Raw genomic sequence first — 26541 nt, forward strand, 5'->3', positions numbered from 1 at the left:
GGCGGCCAAACGACATCCGAATATCGACTGATAATTCGATCTTCGAAGACTGTGCACAGATGATTGATCGTAGCGTTGGCTGTGTGGCACGGAGCGCCGTCTTGTTGGAACCAAAAGGTGTCCAAGTCTTCCTCTTCAAGTAACGAGAAGAACCAATCGCTAATGATGACGCGGTACGCGCCATTGACCGTGGCGGCGGCTCCTGCCTCATTTTCTAAGAAAAAAGGCCCAATGATGCCGCCAGACAAAAATCCGCACGAAACCGTCACTCTCTGAGATCGGCTTCTCCATGATGACGTGCGGGTTTTCCGTCCCCAGATGCGACAATTTTGCTTATTAACATACCCGCCGAGATGAAAATGTGCCTCATCCGAGAAGACGATTCCGCAACATTACCATGATTTTGAAAGTAAAACTGCACTATTTTCGTTCAGCGGAAGGATACAACTAATACCGTTTTCGTTTTTGAACCTAGACGCGGGTTACTCTGACTCCGAGTAAAACGAACACGTGGTACGCGCCCTAAACAACAACTCATGAAAAAAAGAAAAAATAAACAAACTTGCATGGATGCGTGGTGCGACCCGAGAAAATTTTCAGAGCGAAACTTCGCGATTGGAGTCCGATCTAGAGCGACCGCAGGTTGCTAAAACAAACATATCAAACGTTGTTTGGGCGACTCTGGGTCAGCTTTCGGGCTGCTCTGATCAATAAACGAAAACGGTATAAGTTTCTGTCAAATCAGAAGTGATATTGAGGTTACCAATGTCGAAATAACCGCTAGTTCAAAAATAAATGTTAGATGGCGGACCCTGTAGATTTTCAATATCAACTCAAATTTTTCGAGAAGCATATTTACCCAAAATGTCGTAATACCCGTTGTATTCAATTTTGGGTAGGTATGGTTTTTACGAAACAGTGCGACTTTTGGTCCAATTCTTTAAAATCACAAGTAAGCGTGCTCGTTATCTTAACACGCAAATAAAAATTCACATTCGAATCACTTGAAAAATCACGTAAAATAGTTCCAAATGTCAAATTGAATATTATACGTGACGAAAATAAATGTTATGCGAACATCCCCTAAAATGAATAGTGTGTTATCAGTTCGTTTACGTGAATTGACCAAAGAATCAAACAATGTACGTGTATTCCCGGTGCGAAAAATTTAATTTTGAACATGGTGAACAGTGAGTCCTTCAAGTGTAAGTAGTTTGAGCATTCGTAGGAAATATTTTTGGTTACAATTTTTTACTACAAAGCAAAATGAATTATGATTTTGATTTAAATTAATCTGTCAACTATGCCCGTTTTGTAAGCCTCACAAACCCACACCAACGATGTTAAGCGTAGCTGGTGGTTTTTACAGCCATTGAACCATCAACGAGTGAACACGGTGAAAATTTGAGCATTTCGCGTGAAAAGATTTTCACCCGTACTTTTGCGACTGTCACGCATCGAGATTTTCAGTGAAAAGAAACGTAAATTAACTGGCAATATAGCCCAACTTGCTGTGCCATCAATCGGTGTCATTTCAAGTGAGGTGACACCACCCAAAAGTGCAGAATAAGAAGAACTTCTATGCAGATTTTCTGAAATAAATGTTCATGTTTTTATGGTAAGAATCCTAATGATTTTTATGAAAATTTTAAAAATCTCTAGCCAATATTTAAAATAACAGTTTTCTGGTATCTGAATGTGATATGAGTACTACACTACATTTTATATACTGCCCATACTTGCATATCAGTCCCATATGGGAAATCGGCATGTTGAGAAAAAGACGATCAAAAGTTTATTTCCGAATTTTTTTATTTATTGTGCTCCCTAATGCTGGTCCCGGGTTGGCGGTTCAATACATAGGACGCTGGTCTTACAAGCCAGCTGTCGTATGTTCGAGCTCCGACCTGGAAGGATTCTTAGTGTCAGTAGGATCCATAGTACTAGACATGCAAAGATTCTGTACGCTAAGAATCGGCTGCGAAGTCTGTTGAAACAGAAAGACCAAAATCCACGAAAGAAATGTAATGCCAAGACTTTGCTTTGCTCCATAATGCTAAATATCGGTAATACACCTTTGCTGTTCCAATATTGCAACAAATGAAATTATGGAATTTTTGCACTGAATGGGACTGATATGCGAGTACTTTAGCATATGGGACACAGAAATGAGTTGATATTTTTTCTATTTTACTGAACAAACCCTTAACTTTCATTGCAATTTCTGAGAGAATATTGAGGAAAGACTCCATTCCTCAAGCTAACTCAAAATTGGCGAAAATCGATATGAGACTGATATGCGAGTATGGGCAGTATTAGAATCAAATAACTTTTACTGAATTGTGCATTAAACAGTTTTAAAATGGCAGTCCATTAAAACCTACGTGAAAAGTAGATTCCAACCGCAACATCATAGAGCTTAGGCAGTGTGTCTTATTAAATATGTTATAAACAAAGTAGGGTGGTAAATATTCACATAACTTTCCACGTAACTATGATTGATCTTTTTTTAAATGAAGAAAAAAATGTTTTTTTTTCTGGAAAAAGATGCCAGTTGACAGGTCTGGTCCTAGGCGCGAATGTCAAAACCCCTTGAATCAAATTGATTATTTTTCGGAAGAACTGTTTTGCAATGAAAAAATCTCGTCAACGTGTAAACATATTTATGTGAAGTACAAATGGTCGGGTAATCGATCCGAAAAAAAAATTTACCCGTACCCGACCCGTACCCGAGTGAGCGGTAAATTTTTTTACCCGTACCCGACCCGTACCCGAGTGAGCAATAAAATTTTTTACCCGTACCCGACCCGTACCCGATTGAAAATAAAAATTTTTACCCGTACCCGACAAAAAACCCGTCGGGTACGGGTACGGGTCGGGTTTCGGGTAAAATACCCGATACCCGACCATCTCTAATTGTCACTTAAAATATTTTCGGCTGCAACAAACATTTAAATCGTAATTTAGAGCGCGTACTAGAAGAGTTTGTGTGTCATAAACAATCTCTTGGTTTCTTTCAAAAATCGAAGAGAAAAATTTTGAATAGAATACCACAATATTATATACATGAGAAAGGCATCATTACCCCACTAGGTGGATTAAAACAGGTTTTTGTGCATTATTTTCACATTTTTATGCATATCACCCTGTAATTCCGGAACCGGAAGTTGGATCCAAATGAAATTCCGGAACTTTGTATGAGACCATAAGACCTTTTATATGAATATAAGTTTGTGAAAATCGGTTCTGCCATCTCCGAGAAAAGTGAGTTACATTATATTCACATTTTTAAAGCACTATTTCCATATTTTTGGTGCATATCAGCCTATCTAGTTGGACACATATGAAATTCCGGAGCTTTGTTTGGAGCCCTGAATTTCATTTTTATCCGACTTCTGGTTCCGGAACTACAGGGAAAAAAATTTTAGCCGCTTGAGTTGACCGAATCGTCGCACAAAGCATAACAAGCAAAACCGACACATAGAAACCAGAAATATTTTCAGTGATTGAGCGCAGTGGGCCCACCACTCCTTTTTTGATTTGTAAAAAAGACTCATTGATTCGTAATGGTTTTTTGAATCCTTTACACTATGAATATATCCCAATTCAATTGTTATTGTTAGTGATTACTATTACACTAGAACTATGAATCATGAGTTATTTTGTTTGACTAACATGAGGTTGTATATGTATTGTATTGAAATTTCAATTTGAACTGCTCTACACTGATGAGTCAAAGACGAAACGTAAAAATAATAAAAACGGTTATGTGCCCTAGCACAAAATTTGGCTAACCCCTAAATGACCATACCTGCATCGGCCAGAAATAGTCGAAAACACGTTTTCGTTCGGCACGTCAGAAAAGACATTGCACTCCGTTGCAAAACAAAAAGTGTTCTGTAAGTAGCAGAAACTTTACGTCTGCTTAGCGGTTCAAATTGAACTGCCGAGTTTAGCACTAAGCAGTTCAATTTGAACTGCTCTGCACTGATGAGTCAAAGACAAAACGTAAAAATAATAGTAATACCAAGACTTTGTTTTGTTCGTTATATGGAGATTGTACCAAATACATTATGTTATGATGATGATTCAGTATAAGGATAAATTTTCAGTGATCGTATATATTTTTGAACTCTGGTTTTGGCACCAAGTTGTATAAATGTTATACTTTTAAATGTTCTACATGAACGATAATATTTGGCTAGTATTCGCTTCATTCAGTAGCCTGTCAAGGTTGAATTTTTAGTTTTTCTATAATGAATTGCAAAATCAGAAGTAATACCTGTTATATGATATTACATTCAGCAACATCAATGCATTGAACTCAACAGACCTGGACATTACTAATATTATAAACGACAGTTACTTAGAAAATAAACAATTACTTACAATACCCATTATATTTAACTCGTTTTTATTTCAACACAAAGCACAATGCTGCATAACTTCGTGTCATTATTTGATATGTAATTTTTGCTCTCGATGTAATGCCACCGTGCCCACCGTGCATTTCTCACACCATCTTAATACGAAACAGCAGCACGCAAGCAATAAAAAAAATGCGGAAAAGTTTATGTAAACTTTTTCAAAATTCGTTTGTTTTGGCTAAAGCCTGTTCCAGAAAGTATGGACGCAACCAAAAATCGCTGCCATTTCGCAATGGTTCAGAATCTGTCAATTTTTATGGCTGCGGCCTGTTGTTTACACTCTTCTCTAACCACTTGTACAGTTGTTTATTCGTTTTCAGTAGTTTGTTTCGAAATGCGTGGACTTTTAGCAGAACAACGTAGAAAAATTGTGTACAAATGATGCACAGAACGCGAACTGTCACTGAGAAAGATAGCAAAAATGGAAGGAGTAAGTGAAAAAGCCGTGCGAAATGCAATCCGGAAAGGAAGTTCGGTGAGGATAACACCTTTGAGGATAAACCGAAAACGGGTCTAAAAAAAGGTCCTGCTAACCCTCAGTTGGATAAACGTAAACTGAAGGCGTTCGAGCAAAAGAAGGAGGTTTCAGTTCGGAATGTGGCCAAAAATGTGGGCACTTCGAATTCAAATGTTCTTCGTGCTAAAGAACGTTTGAATCTTCGAACCTATAAGAAGCAGAAACAACCAAAACGTAGTCTGAAACAAGAAGCATCGATTAGGCCGAGGGTTCGAAAGCTGTACAATACGATTCTTGCTGGAAATTTGAACTGCATAATCATGGACGACAAAACTTACGTGAAACTTGATTACAGCGAAATATACATCAATGAATGTTTACAAAAACGACTTCTAACCATGATTCGAAGCCACAAGGATCCTGTTGTCTTCTGGCCAGTATACTACAAAAAATGTCACTTCCGTCCCAAAAGACATGAATCCATCAAATTGCCCACAACTTCGACCAATTGAGGAATTTTGGGCATTAACGAAGGCACATCTTAGGAAACATGTCTCGGTAGCCGAAACCATTCAACAGTTCGAAAAAGATTGGAAAAAAGTGTCAAAACTTGTCGCCAAGAAGTCTGTACGGAATTTAATGAGGAACGTTCGCATAAAGGTGCGCCAGCTAGTCTACAATGCTAAGTAGCAAATGTTGAGAATAATATTCTGTTGTTGTAGTCTAATATTATCAGTATATCGAATAAAATTTGAATATCTAACACTTGTGAATTATTTACAGCGAAATCAAAGTGCGTCCATACTTTCTGGGACAGTCTTCAATGTTTTAAAAATTTGAGTTGCATTTTCAGATTCTTTGTGAAATTCTGCTACAAATACTACTTTTCAGTTCCAAAACCATCCTCGTGGAACGGAACAGTAATTGTTTATACATTTCAAAACCCAATTACGGCTCGGCAAAGCAAAATTTCAAAATTCTATGAATGCTTAGCTGTGGTAAATTTAATTACGAAAACTTAAGTGTTTTTAGTTTTTCGAAAATCGGTCTATTTTTTGAATTATTGATCAAAAACACCACGCGCGCATTCCGCTACATATTACTTTAATCATCTATCATCTCACTGCTAGGTGGGTTAAGCACGCTTTTTTAAAGAAAAATGTCAACTTTGAAATTTTGAGTAATTTCGAGATTGATTGCTGTAAAATGGATAGAAAATATGTGTGATAATTCCTGGTGGTTTGTTAATGTAATATGATATATAAAGATAAAAATATTCTCCGTAACCTTAGAATTTCAGTTATATTGACCGAAAAAGCAGCATTACTTCACAAGTTACAATGTTGATTTATTTCGGTACCAACATGTGAAAAGAGCGTGTTGTACGATAAACTCTTGTGAGTCTTACAAAATATTAGGCTCATTACTTGGATCAAAAACTTTCATATACTCAACAATCGATATTATCTCGTAGATGAAACCCCAATCTATGAAATTATATATAATTTGCTTGAATTCAATTCTTAAGACCCGAGTGATCAGCATTTTATTATTGGCAACTCTCGTAAGGCCCTGTCGCAATGTGTACCCTTTTAGCATGTTGGTGCCGGTTTGAGGACTGTTTGTAAATTCCGCTGAACGTCTGTAATAAGTGATAAAGGAGCTAGTACGAGTTATGATGGATCGATGTTTAGCGCCGTTTTACCAATTATTCAACAATTGAAACTTTTGCTAAACTGATTGCTAAAAGCTCTTTTTTTTGAGAGTCAGTAAAATTTTAGCGACATCCGTAAACATAGTTTGGTATGGGGGAATACTTCATGCCTGTGCTGTTTCGAAAGTGTTTAATATCTCATGAACCAAGGAATGTTAAAGTATTCATTTTTGTTAGACGTATTTGTTGATCGACTAATTCACTCTCAATAAACAAATATGCCGCAAAGATTCATTCCGTGAAACAAACACACATACATTATTTCTCTCTTCTCTTTGCCTTTGCCTTTGCCACCGGCATCTTCTGCATCCTTACTAATCAAAGCCTCTAGCGAAGCGAGCATACCTTTGAGATGTTTCATCCAACATGAAAACATTCATTCCGGCTGTCTGGCATACGGCTCTATGCTCGTTCGATGTTTACGGTCTCTCTTTGTGCTTTCTCTTAAAATCGAAAAGAGTGCGCGCATAACCGATCGGAACGCGGGAGCAGAGGACATACGATTCCGGTGCGATATTCCGCGAGTGGGAAGCGAACGACGCGAAGCTGGAATCAATAAGACTGTGATACCGATTGTTATTTAGTACGTTCGTGATCTTTGTAACGCTGAGACGCGCGACTGTCGAGTGCCGTAGAATTTCGGTGAAAGAAGTTAAGGACAGGGCGACGATTCCTTTCGTTCGGTTCGACGACGAGTGCTTCTTGGAAAACCTATACTTGGTAGGGTACGAAATACCGCTGAACGAACAAATTTTCCGCCTCCCCCTAACCGGAAACTGATTATGGTGGAGGCGCCTTTTAGTATGTATGTGCGCATATGAGACCAGTAGGAATAGGATAAGCCAGGAGAACGACTTCCAAGCTGAAGAAGAAGAAGGAGAAGAAAACTAGCAATAATTTATAGCTGCTTGGGCGATTAAGGACACCGCTGAACATACTGTTCTAGTGTGCTGGTATTTCCTTTTTTACTGTCCACCACCTCAAGGATCATATGTGCTGCCAGTATTATTTGGTAACTTAAGAAATGATTATGCCACGTAACGAGTAGCAGGAAAGTTGACAATGATAATAATGATTATTATAGTCGTTTGAGTATGTGAATATGTGTGCAGATATGTCGCACTGCCATCGAATTCATTCAGAATCAGTTCAACATCAAATCCGGATTGACGGAAGTGGCAATCGGAAGTGACAGAGAGAAGTGAAGTGATATTAGAAATGAAAATTGTTATGTTCAATCGGGTTTATGTAATCGATTGTAACGAGAAAATGTGGAGCCTCCCGATAATTCGATGATGATAGCCGTGTGAAAAAATATATTAACACTTCTGTTGATATTAGCAAGGCTGGCGATATTACTGCGATAATTGCGGTGAAGAGTGATTTAAAGTGATCCTTTGAGCTCGGTGGAATAATTCTCACTGTGTTTTATTGCTGAATTCGAGCGACACGATAGCAGTGATCAATGTGTTTGTTTTAATCCAGATTGGAGCTCCGCGGGTGTTATCCTTTAATTGAGTACTCGAGTGAGTTCATTTAAAATTCATGGAATAAATTATGTGATATTTTCCGTTTTTATGAAACCGCCCTTTATTGTCGTTATTCTCTGTGGTTGCCGTCGCCGCCATAGCCATTATCGTTTTTGTTTGTTGACGCTGTAATCCTTGTTGAAAATTGGCACCACCGACCACCTGCTGTTGATGTTGTTGTTGCTGTTGTCGTTATCTCTACTGAGCTGCTATTGATTTCAAAGGATCAACGTTGGACAACCGAGCAGTCTAATCGCCGCCACCGGTGTTCTTGACGAACAGCTTTTATTTACTCAATCGGATACTGGGAAAATTGTAGTGGTAGATTTTTTTGGTTCTTAGAACAGTTATGTCACATCTAGAAGATGTATTTATACATGATATGTTTTGTTATCGTTGAAAATAGTTTATTTATTGATGGGTCTTACTATCACAGAAAAGGCTTCTAAGCAGACAACATATTGTGATAAGTGTTTTGTGGAGCATAGAATGGTTTTCTTTTGATCTAGAAGTGAACGTACTCGCAGTATATTTGAGAATATTTAAGGAAAAACACATAGTTACATTAACCGCACCTCTTTTCATCAGTACAATATTATGTGATTAAATGTTCGTTCTTGGATTACGTGTATGTTATTCCAATGAAAAAAAAGTAACGAACTTAGTTTTCTTAAATTTCAATTCGCAAAGGTAGATCTTCAGTTAAATATTTTTCAACAATCAAAAAATAGTTCATCTGAAAGATATAACAAAAAGAATCGACCTCATGATGGAGTTCAAAAGTGCCGACGGTAAATGCCACATGAAAAATTCATTGAACTTATTTTCCATAGATTGGGCAATTCCACAATCAAAATGGTAATTGTTACATGACATAACTCATGGTTGTCAAAATTTATATCGGTTGTGATAGCGATAGTAATGTCATGGTGAGATAATGGAAGTAAAGTGCAAGTGCATGCAGGTGCAAGTGCGAACATGCGATTGAATGTCGTAATGTTTAGTGTATCATGGCTGTTGTACCAATAGTCATTTCATTAGTAGAGTCATCATATTATTTCGCTGATTACTCGGCTTTCAATCAATTGATTGTAAAGAAGGTTGGCTCTAAGAAACAATACCACTGAAAAAATAGTTCGAGATCAGTTTATTACTGCTGTTATGGCGACGCGAAAACTCGAAGCGAATGCGTCTATTTTCATCTCACCCTTAAGGGTAATTTAGCAAATAGAGATAGCAGATCTCACTCTCTTTGACTACTGGAGCCGTCACCCTAATTTATTGTAAATTTTGACAAAACAAAATCTTAAGTCGTCTACCGACTTGCCATGTTGTAGGTAAACAAGATACTCAAAATTGAAATTATGATTAGCGGTTTGTACTGATTTAAATCATTGAATCTTTTAAAAGCCAAACACTGATACATAAACGATATCTTTTTTCGTTTTTATTTCGTTGTTCGTACAACGAATTGATACAAATTCAATATTGTGAAACAATGACTTGTAAATAAATCATAATAGAATTATTACATTTATTACATAATAATCAAGATACTGCAGTAAAAATAAACTGGATAATATTTGATAGCATTGGTTGACAGTTTGTTTTCATAATAATAGCAAAACCTTTCTATAAGTGAATCATGAAATCAGTGTCAAATCGCACAATAATTTCCAAATTAAAAATAATAATCCAAATCCGATGGTCGACTTGCTAGCTATGTTTGAAAAAAAGTAACTTGACAGCCGTCAATAAAAAAGATGTAGTAGAATTCAATAGAACGGGCACAATTTTTTCTGCAAAAGTTTGTTAAGATCTGGGCGAAATTACTATCACTACTCTCGTTTCAAGTGTCCCGGGTTGGCGGTTAAATGCATAGGACGCTGGTCTTACAAGCCAGTTGTCGTATGTTCGAGCCCCGACCTTGAAGGATTCTTAGTGTCAGTAGGATCCATATTACTAGCCATGCAATGATTCTGTACACTAAGAAACGGCTGCGAAGTCTGTTGAAACAGAAAGGTCAAATTTCACAAAAGGAAAGTAATGCCAAGACTTTTACTTCCATTCCTATTATTTACGATTACTCCTGTATTGTTCGGAATTATGAATTACTAGCAATGTTTTAGAATAGATTGAATATACAACACCACACAATTAATTGAATTTCGTTTGTCGTAAGTCCAAGGATCATTGCATCCGCAAGAAAACTGTCGTTGAACTATTATGTTTGGTTCATCGGATCTTTTGGAGCTGTGATCTATATTGATATGTGTTGAAGTAGGCTCACGAGAAGAATTTATGCTTTCGAAAATTTAGCTCTATTTATATAAAAAAGCCTTTTTATCAAAATTCCAAATTTACTAAATTTATTCCAAAAACGCCCAGTATTTTCGAAGAATGCAATTCTAAAATAATGAAATGCAGTAGACTTTTCTGTTTTATATTTTACTGTAACGTTTACCTACTTTCCGCGATAAAGTGTGTTTCCCTGTAGCGGTTTAGTAAGCGAAATTACCGCATAAGCGGTAGTAATTATATTATGGGAATTATTATTTAATTGAAATTGTATCAATTAATTTGTTTCCCAGCCTCGATGTTGCATTTTCAATGAGTATTTGATGAACATTAAACATTTGAGCGAATGTTTTGGCCAAAAACATAACTCACTTAGAAAAAAGAAAATTACATTTAAAATAAACAAAAGCAGGCCATAACTTTTAAATATGGTAACAGAACTGTACTTGTATTAAAACATCTACACATGCGTCTTTTTCAATGCAGAAGTTAGCTCAATTAGAATCACTTACTTTTACAATCCTTTTAAGTGCGTCAAGGCATGTTTTGTCATTTTTTTTGCCCTTTCCATACAGAAAGGCTATACAATCACTGTGAATATCGACTTTTCAATTAGGGCTTGAGGGGGGCCGATCTCGGAGATGGCTGAATCGATTTTCACACACCTTAGCTCAAATGAAAGTTTGAGATTCCGTAACTTTATTCAAACCTGGAATCAACAGGATGATTGAATAGGTGAACAATATATGATAAAATGTGCACTCATTTTTCTTGAAAATGACTGAATCGATTTCCACAAGCGTTGGAGTAAGATGAGTTGTTTTTTTTTATCGTGGGGGTGATTTATTCAAAAGTTGTGGAATGCGCAAAAATTTGAAAGAAAAGTGCGTCATCCACAATATTGACACTGTAAAACAAATTCTGAGAACGAAGTATGAACTGTCAAGTTATTTGCACTTTTATATAATAAATACTCTATTGTTCATAGAACAAAAGTAATATAATGCCAAGACTTTGCTCTTTAAAATGGTTTGCAGTTTTATACGAAGTTCCTGAATTTTATTCATATGAAAAAATTGTGCGCTCGATGCTAAACAGATTCTTCCACACTTGAAACTGAAAATTTTACGTGAATCACCATGCAACCGGAAGTCCGATCCGGAGAAATTTTGGGAATTTCTTATAGGATTAGAATACCTTTCAATCGAATCTATGTTTAAGACAATCGGTTTCCCCATCTCTGAGAAAACGAAGTGAGTGCCGTTCTGGAATATTTGACCACTTCCGGTACTTTGACCACAATCCGGTACTTCGAGTACCGGGAACTGGGAAATCGAAATCGGTGTGCGTGGCTATTAATTATTAAGATCATTAAAATGATTCAAGTCCTAGCACCATTTTATAAAGTTCTTTACATCGTCACGTTTAACAATGGATTGATAATATTAACACTAATCACCCTATTGTATTGAAACCGACAATCGGATAATTTGGCTACGACCTTTGGAACCGTACTACATTTGAGAAATCGGAGATAGTTAAATATTAGAGTTTTTGATAATTATTTACGGTATTTATGAAACCGGAACCCTGGTACCGGTGTAACTGAACTGAGATTATTCTGTCGTCAACCAACTAGATCTATATATTAAAGAGATTTTTAACTAATTTTAAGAAATTTTAAGATTGTGAAAATTTATACGTATTTAAATTCTTTTGCACCTATCGTCTTAGAAATTCGGAACCGACAATCAGATCCAAATAAAATTTTCCAAATAAAAGTTCTGAATACGAACAGAAGAGCTTTCGTTTGAATCTTAGTTTGTGAAAGCACAGTTTCAATGAAAATATCGTAAAAGTCTCTCAAAATTGTTCTTGAAACTATTTCCATTTGTAGGCTTTGTGAATTGATGTCCAAATGAACGACTTTGGATGTACCAGTATTTAGTTTTCGATTCCAGAGGTACCGGAAATAGTCGTCATAAACTATAAACTTATAAAACAGATAACAACTTAAACCCAACTTACGCTGATGAAGGATGTAAAAAACATTCCGAAATAGTTAAACTTCTGTAATAGTTTAGTGACTGTTGTGAAAGTGTAGTGATGATAAATCCCTACGTGTTTTGCGAGTAATACCTAATATACAATGTACTGTAGGAATTTATCAAATTCTGGGATAATTTCGATATGTTTCGATTGACATGCGTTTTTACCGCTTGGAGTATACAATTACAATTTTGTAAGAATGATTTGAACGATATAGAAGTGTTAAAATATTTACATCAGAAATTTATGAAGAAATGTGTTGCTGTTAATAAAAATACTACATTACCTTGACATTATGCATTTAAAAATAATCTTGCATAATTTAATTACTCATATTTCAGACTTTAGCAAAAAAGTTTGTTCGCAATTGACTTGAGACATTTAAAAGTTAATTTTTATGGAGCGTTATCAAATTTTAATTCGCCGCATAACTTTTTAACCTACAGAGCAAAAATTTTTAAGTTTACAGGTAATGCAAATTTACATATGACGCAATTCTTAAAGACGTAGTACGTGAAATGACTAGAAATTTAAGGAATGACCTAAATATGTGTCAAGTATATCCAGCTTCTCAGGCAGGAACATAAAATAAATTGACATTTTTCCACAGAAAATAATATATCGATTTACAGAATTATCGTATCGAATTATAGAATTATTATTATTGATTTAGTCAAAAAATCGTAGCGAAACTAATTGTCAAATAAGTAGATTTGTTAGGATTCAGATTTAGCACACTGAGGTCTTTTTACGCAGCTTTCCGAAGTTTTTCCCGTCTCTAAGAAAGACAGTAAAACCGAGATATCAAATTATGGTGGAATAGCGGCGTTATGCGCAGTATCCAAATTATTCGAACTAATTGTCTTGGACTTCATCACACATAATTGTTCGAACTATATATCTGAAAGTCAACACGGTTTTATGCCGAAACGGTCTACTACTACATATCTCGTATCTTACACTTCATTCATCATAAAATCTCTGCAAGCGCGACTGCAAGTAGATGCTATATACTGATTTCTCTGCTGCTTTCGACAAGATCAATCACCGGATCACAATTTCGAAATTGAGTAGACTTGGATTCAATGGACCTTTTCTTAATTGGCTGTGCTCATATTTAACCGATCGCGACATGTCAGTGAAAATAGTAGATTGCACTACGTCTCCATTTACGGCCAGCTTCGAAGTTCCTCAAGGCAGTCATCTTGGACCGTTCATATTCCTACTCTACCTAAACGATTTAAACATTTTGCTAAAATGCATGAAGTTATCGTATGCTGATGATTTCAAACTCTTTCATTTTATCAAAACCGTCGAATACGCCAGATTCTTGCAGTCACAACTGGACATTTTTACAAATTGGTGTAGAGTAAACCGAATGACCGTTAATGCTTCAAAATGTTCTGTTATTTCATTCACTCGCAAACATTCTATGATTGAATTCGACTACACGATCTTACAAACTGTTCTTAGACGAGAATCGTGTATTAAGGACTTGGGAGTTATCTTGGATTCGAAAATGAATTACAAACAGCACATTGAATATACCATCAATAGAGCCTCGAAACTGTTAGGGTTCGTCTTCCGTGTGACGAAAGACTTCAAAAACATATATTGCCTCAAAGCATTATATTGTGCTTTGGTCCGTTCTACACTAGAATATGCAGCTGTGGTTTGGTCACCCTACTATCAAAACGACATTCAACGCATAGAAAATATTCAACTTAAATTTATTCGTTTTGCGCTTCGCCAACTACCATGGAGAGACCCCCTAAATCATCCGAGTTACCAAGATCGCTGCAAGCTCATAGATCTCGATTTACTCGCAGAAATGTGTTCAAGGCAGTTTTCATTGCTGAACTTCTCCAGTCACGAATTGATTGCTCGGAGCTGTTACGTTTGCTAGATTTTGATATTCGTCGTCGTTGTCTTCGAACTCATCCTTTCCTACGCATACCTGCCGCCAGAACCAACTATGGCCACAACGAGTCGTTTGTCAGTATGTGCCGAGTGTTCAATAGCTGTTCAAGTCAGTTCGACTTTCATCTAACTCGTGATACTATCAGGAAATTGTTTAGTCGAACACTATCTCTTTAGAAGTTTATCGTTAGTTCTAAGTACTTAGCTATGTAGTCATAATAGTTAATGATATGCAATATGTTATAATAGTTAATAATATGAAATGTATCATTTGGATATTCTGTAATCTGTTGGTACAAAAGATGAGGAGGTTTTATGCCTACTGGAGACATAGTGTTAGATTGATAATAACTTATCTCCAGTGGGCTTTTCCCTGCTCCAGAAATGGAATTTGGCATTTTTCTATTGACATTTTTCTATTCAGAAATCTCAATTTTTTTTCTAATTCCCAAAGTGGATTTATTTTCAAAAGATGTTTTTTGTGATTACACCAGATCTCGACGTTTTATACATTTCTAAGACATTTGGCATAAACAAAAATCTTTAGTTTTGCGATTTTTTTCTATTCGGATTCCAAAGCAGGGTTTGCAAATTGAAGCAACGAATATTAACAAAAGGGTTTCACCATCAGTGCTCTTCACACACATGCGTATGTCAGGTCGAATTCACAGCGCAACCCGAGCAAGGAGAGCTGCTTCGTTCGTTCATTAGTTCATGAATATGCCCGCTTCATGAATGGTTCTCATATTGTAGATCCCTATGAGGAAACTAGATTCATAACTTTTAGTTCCGATGAATATTAATTTAATGAACATTGCTTTTAGTGTTTTTAGGATATATACACAGTATAAACTGCCATGAAACAAATTGATCGTTTTGAAAATGGGCTCAAAATTTCAGCTATAAAATGTTTAAAGTATGTTATAAATGTGATCAAGTTCGGTCTTGGAATGCGAACATTATGTTAAAAATAATTTCTGTAAACCTACACATTGAAAATAAACCGTAAACATTGCCTATATGACTTTGCATCGCGTCTTGTAGCAAGCCGTGAAGCAAGGTCTTTTTTCTCGTACAACACTAACGAGAGCGAACCCTTCATTTCATTACATTGTCATGGATTGCTTAGTTCATATTTAACTGAGACTGAGAGCACAGACAATTTACTTGGTAAGGGGAATTGGTCTGTTCAGTAGCATATACTCTCACGCATCCAGTTTCTGTCTAATATAGGTCTCTCATTCAGCTATGTCAAGCAAAGTGTTCACAGCAGATGTGTTGCTGTTAATAAAAACACTACGTTACCTTGACATTATGCATTTAAAAATAATCTTGCATAATTTAATTACTCATATTTCAGACTTTAGCAAAAAAGTTTGTTCGCAATTAAGTTGAGACATTTAAAAGTAAATTTTTATGGAGAGTTATAAAATTTTAATTCGCCGCATAACTTTTTAACCTACAGAGCAAAAATTTTTAAGTTTACAGGTAATGCAAATTTACATATGACGCAATTCTGAACCTGAATATATGTCAAGTAGACTCTGAGAAGCTAGACTCTCAGACAGGAACATAAAAAAAATTACATTTTCCACAGAAAATAATATAAATTTACTATAATTTTGTAAACATTTAGAAATTTTTCCTCTGTAACCATTTTGTGCGAAAAGCTTTTATAAATACCATTTTAATAAAGTTTCGCCTCAGCCGATTTCGATTTCACAAATCTCTCAAAGTGGATTTTTTTCCTAGTTGATTTTTTTCAAATATTTTTGAGATTTCACCAGATCTGGACGTTTTAAGCATTTCCAAGACATTCGGCATAACATTTATTTTTAGTTTTGAGATTTTTTTTCCCACGTTGATTTCCAAAATTACGCGGTTTCATTGTCTCGAAGTCGATTTTTTTCAAAATCTTTTTGCCTTTCTCATATAGAAAGGTTATGCAATCACTGTGAAAACCGACTTTTGAACCGAGGCCCGGAGGGCCGAGTGTCATATACAATTCGACTCAGTTCGTCGAGTACGCAAAATGTCTGTGTGTGTATGTGTGTGTATGTGCGTATGTGTGTATGTAACGTTTTTTGCACTAACTTTTCTCGGAGATGGCTGAACTGATTTTTACAAACTTAGATTCAAATGAAAATTCCTGAATATTATTTGGATCCGACTTCCGGTTCCGGAGTTATGGGGTAAAATGTGCAAAAAATTGTGAAAATAAGTGTACTAGCTTTTCTCAGAGATGGCTGAACCGATTTTCACAAACTTGAATTCAAATGAAAGGTCTTGAGGTCCCATAACAAAATCCTGAATATTATTTGGATCCGATTTCCGGTTCGGGAGTTATGGGGTAAAATGTGCAAAAAAATGAAAATATGTGTTCTAACTTTTCTCATAGATGGCGCGACCGATTTTCACAAACTTAGGTTCAAATGAAAAGTCTTATGGTCCCATGTGTGATTCCTAAATTTCATGCGGATCCGACTTCCGGATCCGGAAATATAGGGTAAAGTAGATTAAAAATTGTATGCCATTACAGAAAATGTGGAAAAACCTTAAAAAATTCATTTCTAACGCTTCAATACGGTTGATTTTAATAAACGTACATTTTTACGATTCTTCTATGTCTGTAGGGCTACGTATGAATAGATAATGCAGTAGTAAACTGCAGAAATACGAATTTCGAAATTTTTACATATTATACTTAGCCATGGCAAAAATAAATTCTAATAGATGGTATCGAATTACAGAATTATTATCATTTATTTAGCCAAAAAATCGTAGCGAAACTAAACGTCAAACAAGTAGATTCGTTAGGATTCAGATTTAGCACACCGAGGTCTTTTTTACACAGATTTCCGAAGTTACGCGGTATTGTTTTTTACGCGAAATCTCAAAATTATCCGTTTTTTTTGTTTTGGAATTTCATGAAATATCGTGTTATTTCGAAATTTTTTAGGTCATCTCTTTCACACTTATAAAATTTTCGATCTTTGTCAACAAAATATTTTATGTTTCGAGATTTCACGAGATCTCGACGTTCAATGGATTTTTACATTTTGCGTAAAATTTTTTTTAATATTAAGAAATCTCAAATTTTTTCTAATTCAAAAAGAGTATTTTTTTTTCAAAAGATTTTTGTTGAGATTACACCAGATCTCTACGTTTTATACATTTCATTTGGCATAAACAAAAATCATTAGTTTAGCGATTTTTTTTCTATGCGGATTCCAAAGTTGAATATTTTTCAAAAAAAATTGAGTTTGCACTCGACGTTTCATGCATTTCTAAGACATTTGGCATCAAAAAAACTTTTTCGATTTCACATTCCTCCCAAAGTCGATTATTTTCCTAATCGATTTTTTTCAACGTTTTCTTTTAGATTTTACCAGATCTGGACGTTTAACGCATTTCTAAGACATTCGGTATAAACATTTTTTCAGTTTTTTCCCACGTTGATTTCAGAAGTTACGCGGTCTCACAGTCTCGAAGTCGATTTTCTTCAAAAACTTTTTGTTAGATTACACCAGATCTGAACGTTTCGTGTATTTCTAAGGCATTCGGCATGAATAAAAAATTTCTTCAGTTTTGCGGTTTTTTTCTAAGCGGATCCCAAAGTCCCAAAGTCCCAAAGTCCCAAAGTCGATCGTTAAATTTTTTTTAAAGATTACACCACATCTCGACGTTTCATGCATTTTTAAGACATTTGATATAAAAACAATTCTTTGGATTTGCGTTTTTGCGTGATTTTTTTAAGACGGATTCCCAAAGTTACGCGGTTTTTTTAACGCGGATTTTCGAAGCTACGCGGTTTTTTTGAGCAGTACGTATTTTCCGCGTAAAATAGATCTCAGTGTAGTTGATCCTATCTTGCTAAGCGAAGATAGTATTTACCCGGATAGATTTTAAGTTGTATCAATAATTCCCTTTAATGATAATACGAACAAGTTATTTCTTCAAACAAAAATGATATTCTGGTTTTCGTATAAAACATTTCTGTTTTTATAACGAGTTTTTATGCATGAACTCGGGCTAGAAACCATACGATAACATCTTTCTAATATATGTGCTCCGGTCTCCCGATTTTCCCTCAACGAATGGAATATTTGAATAACCTGCTTTACGGAAGCCGCCTTGATTTGGTTCGTATCTAACAGATATCGTTAATGTAAATGATAAAAGCAGGTGTTGGCGTCCATATATTATATCAATCCGGATTTGATATTCGCAAGTTGGATTCTACAATCTATACGTAGCATAGAGAACCTTTAGTTCTCATGTTTGCGTTCAAGATAAAGTTGATTGGGGACCAGTCGGCATAGTATTATCAGGCATAGTTTAAGAAACGCAAAGTTGCTGCCGAAAGAATTGATAAATAATCACGAAGTTCTGATATTGTCCGCGTTGAAATTCTGCTGAGCCTAAAGTAGGTTAAGTTCGAATAGAAAAGAGCTCGTTCGATCAATTTTGCATTTTATGTATATCGTATGCTAAGTTTCAATTTGAAACAATACCGAAAACAAAATATTTTCAGGCATAAAATTTTATGGCGGATGCGCAAGACTATAAAAAAACAGATTTGCTAGTATAATAATCTAGAACATTTTCCATGTGATTTAGCACAGATTGAATTGATACCGCTTTTAGATAACCAAACACACAAATCATATCGGACTCATTTAAATGTATGCTTGCAGCTCTGTTACTCGTCTGAAAACAATCGTTCATTCGTTTGTCATATTATCCAGCTATTTTTTTCTATCCGTAGAGAATACCACACTGCAATGAATATAGGCATACAATGTGAGATTTGCGATCTAATGGGAGCAATATTAGTCGTGATGACGCGCAAAATGTTCGATTGTGTCACCTGCACTCACACTGCGTATTTAACGTTCAAAACAATTGCGACGCACTGCTCCTCGACGTACAAGCACCTGTCTCAATCGCTACCCCACGGGTATTACTCAAAGCGCTCGACGTGCCTGACAGCAGTTTCCGATAGACGTCGACAATTTCAAGTGATTAAACATTCATGTTTTGCTTGTTTTAAAATCAATCTCCCGAACCCGCTTCCATAGTACCTGCTCAGTAGAGTAACAAAACCGAGGACACAATAAACTCACTCCCCGACCCAGTTCAGCTGTATGGTTCATTCATACCAATGTGTGTGTGAGGTGCCACACGAGCTACAACACTGTAGCACCATTCCGGAAACATGTCAACGCGACAAAATATGTGAAGAGCAGATTTTCAAGCCCAAAGCTGCAATATAAGGTAGGAAATTTACTGTGCAGACGATTTTTTTTCACTCAAGCACAGAAAAACATCCTAGTGCTAATCGATTAAACTCCGGAGAGGCTGGAAATCGCAAGGCGGCAAAAACGCTTCATAATATTATGGCCAAGTGGATAGCATATTGACACATGGAAGTGAAATTGAACGGTACAATGAGGTCAACTGAGTCACAGAGTTTCTTATGAACGGAATTACCCATCCTTCACCTCATTTTACAGCTAGTGATTGTTGCGCTTCCACGAAAGGAGCATCACTTGATTGCCTTCTTGAGCAATAGTGACTGCTTCCGGGAGATTTTTATGATTTCGTTTTTCACGTTACAGTAAAAAAGACGTGTTGAGTCAAATTTATCTGAAAACCGGTTGAACAGTTTTTTGGATAAGGTAATGAAAAGTGGTTTCGAGAACCAAAATGTTGCAACTTATTTATTCTTTCTAAAATAAAAATCTAATGTTGAGACTCATATAATGAAGTTTTCTTCTTTAATATTCAGAAGTAGCTGGATCTTGTTGAATCACCAGCTATTGTATTCGAAGATTGGCAAGTGTCGACTTGTATTTTCCAGCGGATCGATTTTTTATTCAATCAATGTAAGGAGTTAAATACCTTCCGACTCGAAAAATGTTGCTTAATCATTCGATTAATCTAGGAATGGGAAATAATTTTTTATTTATTTATTTTTTTATTTCTAGAGCAGGAAAAAGCCCATTGGAGATAAGTTATTATTAAACTATCACTATGTCTCCAGTAGGCATAAAACCATAAAAATAACAAATAAATAAAAACACCAGTAAATTTGATCGTTGTCGTAGTCACCTCAATTCCAGCAAAAATAAGTCATGGGGAATGAGCCGTCAAATCTACGAGTTTTCACATATTACGAATGAGTTTTCACATTTTTCGTACTATCCCATGCTTTTGTATTCATTGGAATCTTAATTATTATATTATTATTTAATGCATTGCTTTTCAACATAACTGATATTATTGTTATAAAGCGTGAGTGATGTCATGTGTTGTTATGCATCATTTCTACTTAAACCACATTTGTTCAGTTCTTTGATGTCGTCTCACGATGATATTCTTCATAATGAAACTTTGATTCTCAGAACCATATTCTCAGTGAGTCAATCTCGTATTTTAGCTAATGTAGATTTGGGAAAGATTCCAAAGAGTATTCCTTTAATTTTCTAATATTTTCGTTCTTGTTCTTGAGCCTGGTTTCCATGCTATTCCTCCGGTGAGGAAGAGGATTTACAGGTGACACAAACCGTCAATTTGTAATTAAGTAATTCGTCATATGAAAGCATTTTATGAGACTAACTTAAGCCTGTTGTCGATTTATTCTGCCTTTCCCGCAGACACGTAAAATTGTACATTTTTACTCTTGATATGTGTTCAATCAACTGAAATAAGGCGGTTTGGTAAGAGACATAACTGGATGGCACGAAAACGAATTAATCTGACAGACATATTAAACACTTCTGAGTAACGAAAATCGTTATCAACTAATTGATTGTATGAATTGTTTAACACATTCACTGCGACGGGTTTGAGTTACGCCATGATAACCGTGCCACCCAGATTTTTTTAAAGACCGATTTTCCCTGTTGGATAACAATGCTGTTACTTCCGTATAACGTACGAGAAAAAAAAATTACTGAATTACGACCCAAGGTTCGTTTTGTTCTTTCTCCAGTTGAACGACGGAACTGATAAGTATCAGCACATATCAAATTATTTTGTAAATTTACATCTTTTTCCATACTCATGTTCGGAGCATAAAATTGAATATAAAATTATTTCATAATTTTCTTCCTATTTTGAAGGAAAATTGAGTTAAATGATTCGTCTTAATCTTTTTGAGACGTAGCGCCATCTTGGGTCGTTTTAAATTTTACCAGTATCTAACAAGGGAAACAGATTGAAAAAATGACATGCGAATGCCTGAGAAAATGTTATCGCAGAGACGGGACTCGAAGCCATAGTTTGTTATTTTCGCGGTTTTCATTACATAGTTGCATTCGCGTGTCATTTTTTCAATCTTTTTTTTTTGTTAGATATTGACCTGTGATTTATGGTTATATTACACTGCTGAAAATTCAATCATAAATCGCGGAATCATATTGCTAATGGTATGGAGAAAAAAATTTATCTTCGGTAGAACTCGAGATATTCGGATCGAAAACATGCAATTGTCACAATTTGTCATATTCGTTACACTATTAATTTATTATTCATTAAGCATTTGTGAACGGAATCTAAAATAAATGATGATATTTAAGGAGGTATGAGATTTGATTCTCAAAAAAATAAAAATAAAATGAATAAATAAATAAACGAAACACAGAAAATTTGAGAAAATTTGGTCTTCACTCTAGATGAGGCAGTTTTGCTGGTTGGCGTATGCATTCAACCAGAAATGAGCTTCCTCGCTGATCACAAATGGTCAATAAACTTTGCCAGTGCCCATTAAAATATAGACCAAACTCTATCTCTCGGCGATAGACAATATGGCTCAAGTCGAGGTGAAATAAACTTGCAATAATAATATAGACCAAACTGAACAAGTTTGACAATGACACAAGACACGAAACATGCGTCATCTGTCAAAAACAGTGTTGCCAAAAAGATACTAGCGAAAAAACAATTGAATTTTTGAGTTTGGAAACGTGGATTATGTGTCTTTTTAAGGCCTGAGGACAGAGGGTCATGTGTTGAGTATTAAATCGACCACGTGGCTCGCTCAATTCCCTTTGCAAACTGTACCGGGTTGCCAGCATACATTTTATTATTTTGATGAGAAGTTTTATCACATTAATCTATCGTATGGGTTGGACATTACATGGATTCCAATGAAGAATGAAAAAATATTCAACTTTCACAAAGATGTATGTGTGTTTGGCAGCCTTGTCGAGCCAATTTTATTTCTTTCTCTAAAGGAAACCAAAGCGAAAAAAAATGGCAGATGCATTGAAACTGACTTTGTTTCACAGAAAAATACAAGACATTATATTTATCGCGATAACATATATGTGTTTATGTACTAATCGCATCTAAACTAAATTATCTAGACTTTGTCACGGTAGATTTGTGATACAAGCCCTTAAAACCGAGATATTCGATGAACAAGTGGAGGTATGCATTTCCGAGCATTCCAACTTTCAGCAGTTCTTCAGTCAGAAAAAAATACAACACGACCGCTAAACTCAATGAACCATTCTGAAAATTTCACAGAATATTCTCAACTAAATTTCGAAGACATTGTCAGGTGGGTTTTTCTATATTCTGCACCGTTTCCAAGAAAATTCAATTTGAAACAGGAAAATATAAGAAAACCTACCACTTTACGGTACTGTCCTCAGCCCTTAACGATTTTTATGGTTTGTAGAAAAAGGTGGCCATATTATTTTTTCCAGAAAAATTCACATACTGTGATCATGTTCAATTCGCTAAAGATCGAAGCAGTTGTGTGATTGTCGGTACTTAAAACATGTAGTGAATTACACATATATAATTTTATAAAGAATTTTTTCAATATAGTTTAAAAACGAAAAATTTCGCTTCGCAATTTTTTGAATATTTTGTATAAAAATTTTTCGAAAAAATGTAGCGCCTTCTATTTACAAACCATCAAACCTGCTGAAATATTATTCAATACAAATAATTTAAAAAAAAAATGCATAAAAGGTTTGAAAAATCTGTAATTAAAAAGCTATGATTGATTTTGAATAACCAGTTTCGCCAAAAATCGAAAATCTATTCATCATGGAAATGGTCACTCTAGTAACAAATTAAAACACGGGTCAACTATTTATCGATGGAGACGAATGTATCAAAATAATGTTTGATATAAATTGTTGTATATCTGAATTGTTTAATGGCGTTTTTCATTGAGAAACACTGGTGGCGTGGATTGCTCTGGTTTTGCACTTTCGAGCAGAAATGGCAATGAAACACCTTCAAAATGTTGCATTTCTGCTCGAAAGTGCAAAATCAGGGCAATCCACGCCACCAGTGTTTTTCAATGAAAAACGGCATAAGATACGTCTCAACAATGGTCTCTGCATTTTTATACCGCAAACAATTGTAATTATTTCTTGCATCAAATTCAGAACAATAAAATTAATTTCTGCTGAATTTTATAAGAAAACTGATATGTTTGCATTGGCACGTTTCATGTCTCCGGTCTCAGGTTATCTTACCACAAAAGCTTTGTAAAAACAGAAAATAAATCACCGCAAGTCATAAGCGATTTAAAAAAAGTACAAGAGAATCGATTTTGCTATGCAATGTAAAATATAATATGAGACCTTTTTGTTGGATAAAGAGGAACAAAGTGTTATAGACCGGGTCCCAAAATCACAATTATTTATGTCGTCTGCGCTTGAGAAAATAAGCACTTTTCACGAAACTGTGTTGTTTTCGCATTTTGCAACGGGGATTTGAGCAAACCTGATATAAAACTCAGGTTCGAAACTGACTCGATTTTCAGTTCAACAACGTTGAAACTAAGCGAAAACGACATTACAGTTCAATTGCAAAAACTAACATTCTCCGAAGTAAATATCTACTAGATAAACCGAGCAACCTCAGAAATGTAAAACATAAAAAGCAGATTCATAGTTGATGTTTCTACCATACGCCTTAGTACAAGCATATATGCATAAAAGGACAGTTTAGAAATAGACAATAAATAGATGGACGAAAACTGACACTCTAGACAGGAAAAGGCGATAGCAGAAGGGTTCTGCACAATGACACCAGTAAAACATTGAAGTGATTAAAGCCTGGAACGGAACGATAGTGCGAGTAAATGCGAAGCAAAATAATCACAGACGCAATAAAAAGTAAATAAGTCATGAAAATTGTCGTGCCGTGATGGCGCACAAAGAAAGGGCGGTAGCACGAATCCTTCCGGTGGAAAACCAGCCCCGTCTGGAGCAGTGCGGGTATGTGTGAAGTGCCACCGCTCGGTAGTTAGACGAAGGGTGTAATCGTTGTAGAACACGTGGTTTTCTCTGCGTTTCTGTTTTATTTTTGGGTATCGGTGTGAGGAGACAAGTAGTAAGTGAGGGTTGGAACGCTCGAGTTAACTGGAAATATGCGTAGGAAAACGCGGGCATTGTGCAGACGGAGTGACACAGCCGAGGAACGAGAAAATTGCTTCATTACAAAGAAAAGCTCAATTAGTGCGGGTCGTGCGGTTTCTGTTGTTGTTGTTTACGCTTGTACAGTTTTACGATGGAGTGATGAAAAAAATGTTTGTTTCAGTTTGCTTCGGTGAGATAAAAAACAATCCTACAATGTATATTCACCACACGTAACGTATCTCACTTGAGACAGTGTGTACTTGAGTTTTTTTTATATTATGTCTAGCTGTTCTTTAAATTCTGAGTTTGTATATTCAAATATGCTTGCTGAGTACTTGACAACTGGAAAATTTACCGTGATATAGAGTAGTGTTCCATGTGGCCTGGGTTGCTGCCATAGAATATTTGCAGTCTTTGTAATATACAACGAGAAAAAATAATACCAGTCGTCTCATGCAAAATCTATAGTATTCGGAATAAAACATTTGTTTTGATAAACACCGGTGGTTGGAGCATTTAGGCAATTGACGGAAGACCATGTAAAGGATCAGGAAACTGAAAGTAAGTAGGGTTATAAAATTTTAAATTTATTTAAATAATTATTGAATTCAAATGTTTAAAATTTATTCACATTTAATCAAAACTATTATTCATTTAGGGGTTGGCCAATTTTGTGCTATGGCACATAAACGTTTTTTTTTATTTTCAAATTAAATTGCTTAGTGCTAAACTCGGCAGTTCAATTTGAACCGCAAAGCAGACGTTTCTGAAAAGTTTCTGAAACTTTACGTCTGCTTAGCGGTTCGGAACTGCCGAGCTTAGCAGTAAGCAGTTCAATCTGAACTGCTCTGCACTGATGAGTCAAAGACGAAAAGTAAAAATAATAAAAACTATTATTGTTTTCTTTGTGTGAGATTGATTTGTCTAGTAATTGGTAAACAGCAGTTATATTTGAATGGCTTTCTAATTTCTTGCACAGATTCAGATATATATATATATATATATATATATATATATATATATATATATATATATATATATATATATATATATATATATATATATATATATATATATATATATATATGTATATATATATATATAGTATTTACTACAAGTTTTCGGTAGGTAGCTCTAGAAGTTGCTACTCGTGTGTTTGCTGATAAAGTGAAGTACAGAAATTAAAAAAGTGGCATTTTTACAGATATAAGATACTACAAACAACATACTTTACTACATTTTATTTATACGGCCCAATATTTCAACTATCCACTCCTTGAAGCATTCAGCCTTTTGGCCTTTCTCTATAGAAAGGTATTAGAATTGCTGGAAAAATTGACTATCGAACGGAGCCACGGAGACCCATAGTGTTATATACCATTCAACTCAGTTCGACGAGATCGGAAAATGTATGTGTGTGTATGTGTGTGCACTTTTCGAATATATTTGAACGCGCTCAATTTTCTCAGAGATGGCTGAACCGATTTTAACAAACGTGAGCTCGTTTGAAAGCTACTATTAGGCCATTGATCAAGTTCGAAGATCAAATGGCTGTGACTTTCGGTTCCGGAGATATGATTGTAAAAGTGACGTAACCGACAAAAAGCGTTATATTTTTACGCGCTCAATTTTCTCAGAGATGACTGAACCGATTTTGACAAACTTGGGCTCGTTTGAAAGCTACTGTCGGGCCATTGATCAAGTTTGAAGATCAAATGGTTGTGACTTTTGGTTCCAGATATATGATGGTATAAGT

The 26541-nt window shown here is 35.5% G+C and overlaps 1 protein-coding gene across 3 annotated transcripts in view; it reads left to right on the top strand.

Moving 5' to 3' along the window:
• Positions 1-7139: 7139 nt before the first annotated feature.
• The window catches only part of LOC131440500 (titin), a 350616-nt gene continuing 331214 nt past the window's right edge, over positions 7140-26541 (top strand). For 2 of the 3 annotated variants that reach the window (XM_058611823.1, XM_058611822.1), the window contains exon 1: positions 7140-8124. The gene's annotated coding sequence lies outside the window, so the exon portion shown is untranslated. The remainder of the gene's footprint in view (positions 8125-26541) is intronic. The other variant, XM_058611825.1, reaches the window with a different exon arrangement.

The sequence above is a fragment of the Malaya genurostris genome, chromosome 1 (genome assembly GCF_030247185.1).
Source record: "Malaya genurostris strain Urasoe2022 chromosome 1, Malgen_1.1, whole genome shotgun sequence".
NCBI lineage: Eukaryota > Metazoa > Arthropoda > Insecta > Diptera > Culicidae > Malaya > Malaya genurostris.